The following is a 7,303-nucleotide window of genomic DNA, read 5'->3' as shown; positions in this document are numbered from 1 at the left end:
AGCACTCATTTCCAAAGTTAGCTTATGCTGCATGGTTAGAAGATGGTGGTTTGTGGTGTTTGTGGTTGTTGTTTGAGAAGGCATTTGGTGGATTTATCTGAGACTTTTAATAGGTTTTGGGTGTGTTCAAATTCCCCTCCTTCTCCTACTTTGGTTTAACCCCATCCTCCACTCCCCAGTGTTTACCTCTCTTGTTTGTGTGAGTATATTTGTATGCCTGGTATTTTCCTTTATCCCTGTTTGTATTACCTTGTTAGTCTGGTTGGTGTATTATGGTACACTACTACTCCCCTCTTCCCTGGGTGGGGGAAGGGTGCAGACTGACAGCACATTCAGGAGCTAAGGCAAGCTATATGGCCCCGGTGTCTTCACCATCAGAAGTAATTCAGGGAATAGGATGAGCTAGGTGCCCCTAGCATTAGGGACAGGAAAGGAGCCCATAGTCCGGGGAATCCTGACAACAGAGTTGTGATATTGACGCACCAAGGAACTCCTTTGATGTTCAAACTGATGAGGTAGTTGTGTAAGGCTCTCCAGATTACACAACTCAGGATGTCGGTATACCATACGCAGACAGATGCCCTGTTGGAGAGGTTCAAAAAGACGTTGAAGTCCATGCTTAAGAAGGTCGTGGAGAAGGATGGCCGAGACTGTAATTGTCTATTCCCATACCTGCTGTTCTCTATTTGGGAAGTCCCACAGGTCTCTACAGGGTAATGACCGTTCTAGCTTTTATGCAGATGGTACCCTTGAGGACTCCTGGATATTGCGGAAGGAGCCCTGGGAAGCAGAGGTTACGCCCCACTGGAGCATCATCGAGCATGTGGCCCAGATGCGGGACAGGATTTCAAAGGCGATGCCAGTTATGAAGGAGAGCATGCATCAAGGAAAAGAGGCCCAGGCAAGGGTCTGCAATCAGTCAGCAAGGCTGAGACAGTTTAGCCCTGGTCACCGGTTATTAATGTCAGTCCCCAAGGTCTAAAGAAAATTTCCGACCAAGTGGCAAGGGCCATACGAGGTGCTTAAAAAGCTGGGTGACATCAACTACAAGATCCATCAGCCATAGAGAAGGAAACTCTAAAGAACAGAATAATACGTTCCAGAGCCAGGATGAGTGACAAGGATTATTTTGTGTATTTAGTAAATGCTAAAACAGCATGGCACTAGGCAGAGTAACACAGAGAAAAAAGCAACGTGTTTCAACTGCAACTGCAGTCTTTATATGAGCTACAAGAAAACCCTACGAGGTGTTACACATCAAACTACTTAAACCATAGCGAGACTGGGAACCGGTGTAAGCTATGTGCCTGGGGGCCAATCCTGAGGTCAAGGTGAAGGATGTCTCAGTGGCAGAGACACTGTCATTGGTCCACAAACAACAGTGCTGAGAACTGCTTCAGCGGAACCAGGGCCTGTTTTCTGAGTTACCAGGATGTACACAGGTTGTTGAGCATGAAATCCTGACACAACCACATGTGCGAGTGAACGAAAAGCTGTTTAGAGTTCCTGAAGCCCGCCATGAGGTGATTTAGAAGAATGTTGAGCCTGGGCGTAATTGAGGAGTCAAAGAGCGGCCGGTCCAGCTCCAAGGCCTGGTGCCAAAGCCTGATGGAGAATGATGATTCTGTATTGATTACAGGAAGCTAAATGAGGTGTCCAAATTAGACGCATATCCGATGCCCGATGCCTCATGTCGATAAACTCATTGAGCGGCTAGGCTCAGCCAGATACATCACTAACCTTGACCTAACGAAACGGTACTGACAAAACCTCCTGTCCCAAAGTGCCAAGGAAAAGACTGCCTTCTTTACACTTGATGGTTGCTTCCAGCATACCAGTATGCCATTCGGGCTGCAAGGTATCCCAGCTACCTTCCAGAGGCTCATGGACCGGATCCTATCCCCTCACAAAAAGTACACAGCAGCTTACCTGGTAATATTGTGATCTTCAGCCCAGAATGGGGAAGTCATCTGCAGAAGGTCCAGGTGGAATTAGATGTGCTGAGGAAGGCAGGGTTTACCATAAACTTAAAGAAGTGTGCCATGGGGAAAGAAGAGGTTAAATACTTGGGCTGTATCATCGGAAACAGACACCTGTCATGACGGACACCTACGAAGTTGGCGTGGGAGCTGTGTTGTTCCAGGAAATAAATGGGGATGAACAACAAGTCCTATATCGGAGTAGGAAACTCTCCTGTGAGAAGAACTATGCCATTGTAGAGAAAGAATGCTTGGCCATCAAATGGGCAATTGACACCCTTAGCTACTTCCTGTTAGGCCAGAAATTTAGGCTAGTGCCAGATTATATGCCCCTGAGATGTATGAGGGAAAGGAAGGGGAAGAATGCCTGGGTGACTAGGTGGTTTCTAGCGCTCCTGGACTTTCATGTGGAGCACAAGCCCGGGAAACTACATGGTACCGCAGATGCCTGTCCAGACTTCCCTATTTAGTGACTAAAGGTGCCAAACCCCCAGCTTTGGACAGAGTGGGGGGATATGTGACAAAGTTACTGGCAAAGTACTGGTTGGGAGATACGTATCACTGAGGATGCTAGCTTCAGTGATATGAACCTTAGGAAAATGCTCCAGCATACTATATGAGAGGGGTGAGTTGGCTATTTTAAGGGCTAGGGTTTTGTGGGCGGGAGGCTGTTCACCACATCTCCACACCATTCTGCATCATTCAGTGCTCGGTGTGCCTGGAGGCCAGTGCTACAGTGCTTTGTTTATGCTAAACTGAGCTGAGCTCTGCGGATTTTTTTGACTTGAACTATGCTATACATTTTCTTTTGTTTTCCCATTATGCCAGAAAAGCCATGTTTATTTTTATGAACTTTTCATTCGTTTATGCCGTACTTTAATAAATCAGCAGGAGATTCAAACGAGAAACATTCCTGTGTGCATCTCCTGTGAGCAGCCGAGAGAGTAAGTCTACCACAGCACTCATGGCTGAAAGTGTTGGCACTGTAAAGGCCCCGTCACACATAGCGATTTACCAATGATCACGACCAGCGATACGACCTGGCCGTGATCGTTGGTAAGTCGTTGTGTGGTCGCTGGGGAGCTGTCACACAGACAGCTCTCTCCAGCGACCAACGATCAGGGGAACGACTTTGGCATCGTTGAAACTGTCTTCAACGATGCCGAAGTCCCCCTGCAGCACCCGGGTAACCAGGGTAAACATCGGGTTACTAAGCGCAGGGCCGCGCTTAGTAACCCGATGTTTACCCTGGTTACCAAAAAAAACAAACAGTACATACTCACCATCTGATGTCCGTCAGGTCCCTTGCCGTCTGCTTCCTGCTCTGACTGAGTGCCGCCGTACAGTGAGAGCAGAGCGCAGCGGTGACGTCACTGCTGTGCTGTGCTCTCACTGTACGGCGGCACTCAGTCAGAGCAGGAAGCAGACGGCAAGGGACCTGACGGACATCAGATGGTGAGTATGTACTGTTTTTTTTTTTTTTACATTTACGCTGGTAACCAGGGTAAACATCGGGTTACTAAGCGCGGCCCTGCGCTTAGTAACCCGATGTTTACCCTGGTTACCAGTGAAGACATCGCTGGATCGGTGTCACACACACCGATTCAGCGATGTCAGCGGGACCTCAACGACCAAAAAAAGGTCCAGGCCATTCCGACACGACCAGCGATCTCGCAGCAGGGGCCGGGTCGCTGGTACGTGTCACACATAGCGAGATCGCTACTGAGGTCGCTGTTGCGTCACAAAACTTGTGACTCAGCAGCGATCGCGCTATGTGTGACGGGGCCTTAAGACTTCTCTTACTGAGTGTGTTGGGGGACACTCGCTTGGCCGCGACATTCAGCACACGGGCACGGGTTTTAAAAACAGAACAGTCCATACGGTTTATTATAGTGTCATAAACCGGGTTATGCACAGTTCCTTATGTACATCTCATGAAACACAACAGGCACCAACTGGTGATATTAACTTGCAGCTTTAAACACTTCATTTACGGCTTTGACTCACGGACACTGAACACGCTGAACCTCACTCCGTTCAGTTGCCGTGGGTTACCACACAGTTCATGTTACAAGCACCAACAGCTTATGGAGGTACCTTATAGGAGCTCCTGCTCCATCTGCTGACTCCGTGTCAGTCCTCTGGGAAAGCTGCCTCACGGGGATCACCAACTTGCCTTTGCGGCATAACCTAGTTAGTCCAGACCCTCCGGATTACTGTAGCTTCCCCAAGTTCCACTGTGCCCTGCTCAGGGATCCGGTCCTCCTCCCAGGACCTCCCACGCCAGCATGTGCTCTCCAGGAAGCCTCCTCCCAGGTCTTCCAACACAGGAGCGCACACACAGCCCACACACAGGCCCACAGGAACTCTGTGACCCACACCCTGGCCACATTATGTACCCGTAACCACACCCACAGTAATGGATCACATGGGCTGGTCATGTGACCCTGACATCACTGCAGGTCGATTCTCACGGCCTCAATACGACTCCGTGCACACACCGGGGAGACCATGCAGCGCCCCCTACCTGCCACAGGGGTCACTGCATCACATATCCCCCCCTTCTGTTCAAACTTGTGGGGTTGAACACCTGTCACACACATGGGGTCACGAGACATGTCACGCACGTTACCTTGCCCTACCAGTCGAGAGAACCGTCTCAGTCGGTTTTGAGCATCACATACAATCATCCAGTTGTTGAGTTTACCCCGCCCCCAGCGGTCAACATGTAGGCCTTGAGCTTTGGCCCTTAAGTCACAGTCTGACTGTGTCACCAAACCTTTAGTCAAGTTTGTCTCTTTACTTGACCTTTCTCTCCAGGGTCGCCACCCACGGTTGGTGCGGTCATTAGTCCCACTTACAGTCGAGACTAGCAACTGATCAGAGTCTGACCCTCCATCACTACGTCTACTACTGTTCATGTCCCTTAGCTTTGTACTGGGAGTAGAACTGCCACTTTCAGGTATTCGACAACTTTGTCTCTCTGAACGTCCTTGGTGGTCAGCCATTCCATTCTTTGGAGGGTCCCTTTTGTTTCCTTTTCCTTGGGAAGAAGGCGGCCGCCACCTTATGTTCTGCAGCTGTTTGTTGACCTGCCGTCTGTACAGTCATAGCTGCTCTATTTCTCTCAGGTATGCCACGCGATACCTCAGGAGCATCCGGATATTCCCTAGACTCTCATTGGATCCGACAACCAGGAATGACACCATCCCATCTTCACCCACCTGGGCCTCGTCATCAGCCGGAATCCTCAGTCTCTTCACACCGGATATATCCACCATCTCCTGCAACACTTTCCCAAATCTGCCAATGAGCTTCGCTACCAGAGCTTTGGGCACTTGGACCATGTCCTCTACCAAGCCCAGACGACTTTGAGCTTTCCTGGCTTGCTCCAAACAACGAGTGGCCTCATTATTCCTCAACATGATCGTCTGTTTCGTGCGGAGGCACTGTAGGTGCATGTCCCTCAGGACAGCCACCCTCTTCACTGTGACTTCTTTAGTAGACAGTATCACCAACTGTTTCGTCTCCAGTGCCCAGTGCACACTACACGCTTCTACTGCCTTTTTAAAGGCCTCATGCACACCCTCACTGGTACATGCATCTTGCGCCTCTTCGGGTACATCTATCACGCACTTGAAGAGCGGAGTCTCACTTTCTTCAGGAACGGACGGCTCCTGCTTTGCCATGGACCTTTCCATCAAGACACCTGTCACAACCGGGTGACTATCTTGTTCTGCCTTTAGCGCCAACTCCTCTTCAGCTTTACCCTCTTCCAGACCCCTGGTCAAGATGGGCATTAGCAGCTTCACCTCGTTACCACTCTGGTACTGGCACGGGAAGTCTGCGACCACCACCTCTTTCTCTTGTAGAGGGCCTTTTAGTGCTTCTCTGAGCACTACAATGTCTTCCTTTAGGGTCTTATACATACTTTGCCATGTGAACAGGTGACCTCTGAGCTCAGAGACTTCCTTCTCCAGCTCATCCACCCTGTGCTCAGCCGCTTGTCTCAGGACCCTTTCTCGTTCAACATGGTCTTTCACTGTCTCTTTAATCAACTCTATCTCGCTTCTCCCATCCTCTGGATTGGTGGAACATCCATCCCTTGAGGAGGTATTTACTTCAGGCACCACTTCTTTGGTGGCCTCCTCCACTTCTGCACCCTCAGACTCTGCACTGTCAGGGTCGGCCCTCTCTTGGGTCTCAGCGGCGACATCATTGGGTTCGTCCCTTTTCCCTGGGACTTCAGAGTACTTTATACACCCCAGGTCCCCAGCATCTCCCGTCAATTCTTCACACGGTGCAACTAGTTCAGCCCCTTTGCCTCTTTTACGTCTCCGGCGACGGGAGGAAGACTTGCCATTTGTACCTGAGTCAACCTTACTGCACTCTTTCCCACTGGCATCACCGTCTGAATGGGAGTCACCACCACCCGATCGGTCATCCAGGAACCAGCCGTCCCCATCTAAACAGGTCACAGTTTCTGAAATAGCTGCCACCGCTACCATGACTTCAGCCTGTGGAGCCCTGTCGTTTCTCTGTGTCAGTACCTCTGTTAGCACAGCGTCATCCTCCGCTCTAGCGCTTGTTACTGACCATGACTTGTCACAGTCACCCCCAGAGTCTGTGTCACACCCCACAGTACGATGACCCCACAAGTCACTCTCTGTCTGGGTGTCAGCTCCACTTGTTTTATCCACCAGACCCCTACCAGTCGTATTGTGGCACACTTCAGGTGACGTCAGGTCAGTTAGTTGGGCAGTCGCACCTTTACCTCTGGTCACCAGTATGCCTGACCTTTCAACTTTGGGAGGAACTAATGCTAACGTTGTGTCACTAAGTTGGGCCCGTTCACCATTTCCCTTGGTCAGGCCTACCTTAGGACTGTCAACTCTAGGGGGCGCATTCTTAACATTACTACCTCCCATCCACATTATATCCACAAACACTTCACCCTTTTCCCACAGTGCTACCAAATCTTGTCCTATTACCATAGGACACGGCAAGTTCGGCACTACAGCCACCTCATGGTATGTGGAAACCTCAGCTGCGACAATGTAGAGAGTGGCTACCTGAAGACGTTTAGTGTCCCCAGGTGACACAGAACTTCCTGGCAGGGTTCTCAGCAAAGACGCTTCTCTCCCCGGGTCTATCAACTCCCGCACACACTCTCCATCCAGCCAAAAAGGACACAGTCGTGACTCCTCACTGATTGCCGCCCCTTTTTTGGCTCCGCCCCCTTTTTGGGCAAGTGCTCCGCTTTTTGACACCACCCCTGTTCGGGATTCAGCCCCCCTTCGGGATTCCACCCCTTTTTGGGCCAT

This window comes from Ranitomeya variabilis, chromosome 1, assembly GCF_051348905.1.
Source record: "Ranitomeya variabilis isolate aRanVar5 chromosome 1, aRanVar5.hap1, whole genome shotgun sequence".
Classification (NCBI taxonomy): Eukaryota; Metazoa; Chordata; class Amphibia; order Anura; family Dendrobatidae; genus Ranitomeya; species Ranitomeya variabilis.
The sequence above is the reverse complement of the archived record's forward strand: the minus strand, read 5'-3'. Positions refer to the sequence as shown.